This window comes from Triticum aestivum, chromosome 7B, assembly GCF_018294505.1.
Source record: "Triticum aestivum cultivar Chinese Spring chromosome 7B, IWGSC CS RefSeq v2.1, whole genome shotgun sequence".
NCBI lineage: Eukaryota > Viridiplantae > Streptophyta > Magnoliopsida > Poales > Poaceae > Triticum > Triticum aestivum.
Genome location: NC_057813.1, coordinates 563,529,708 through 563,530,422, shown reverse-complemented (window position 1 = coordinate 563,530,422; position 715 = coordinate 563,529,708). Strand labels below are relative to the sequence as shown.

Here is a 715-nt window from a genome sequence, read left to right as displayed (position 1 = left end):
AATGGGGATGAACTATTTAGGTAATATAGATTATAGATTATAATTGGGTTGGGGTCTTTGGCTATACGTGATAGACTGATTTTTAAACTCAAAACAAAATTATCAAAGCATGAAAGTTAGCAATAGCAAACTAGTAGCAAAAGAAACGAATATCCAATTCCGAGCCCGGCTCATCTGCACCCGGTAAATAAACAATTCATAAAAATACAAAAAAGAATTCAGAAAAATCCAAAAAATTTATGCAAGATAGATAATTTGGTGCGTAAGGTGCGCTTCAAAGAAGAAATAATGCTTGTGCTATGGGTACAAAACAGTAATGCAACATAAAATTTGAATTCAAACTTGGCAGGGGCAGCGCGGACGCGTAAACCCCTCTATCACAAATTATAACGTCCACTCTCCCATCAACGAGAGAGGGTAGATCAACACACTCATCATGTGCAATGTGAGTCATTGATCTAGGCCATGAGCCTTATTGATCATCCATTGACAACGTCCAGGTAAGTAAGTTTCAAAATTGTCATACACTTCATTTATATACACGTCTTACCCAAGCTCATCTTCTTAATCTTTCAATATGGGACTATATTAAAAGTAATTACCCTGGCTCTTAGTCTCAATCGATCAAACATTGGGCCTAATATTTTTTGACACATCGTTCTCCGAAGAGCCCAAGGACCCAATGGCCCAGTTGCATCTAGCCCATTATCACAAA

The 715-nt window shown here is 37.5% G+C and overlaps 1 non-coding gene across 1 annotated transcript; it reads right to left on the bottom strand.

Moving 5' to 3' along the window:
* Positions 1–347: 347 nt before the first annotated feature.
* On the bottom strand, positions 348–508 carry LOC123163242 (U1 spliceosomal RNA). The gene has a single exon (XR_006481806.1). It is a non-coding gene; the product is annotated as a U1 spliceosomal RNA (small nuclear RNA).
* Between the last annotated feature and the right edge of the window lie 207 nt (positions 509–715).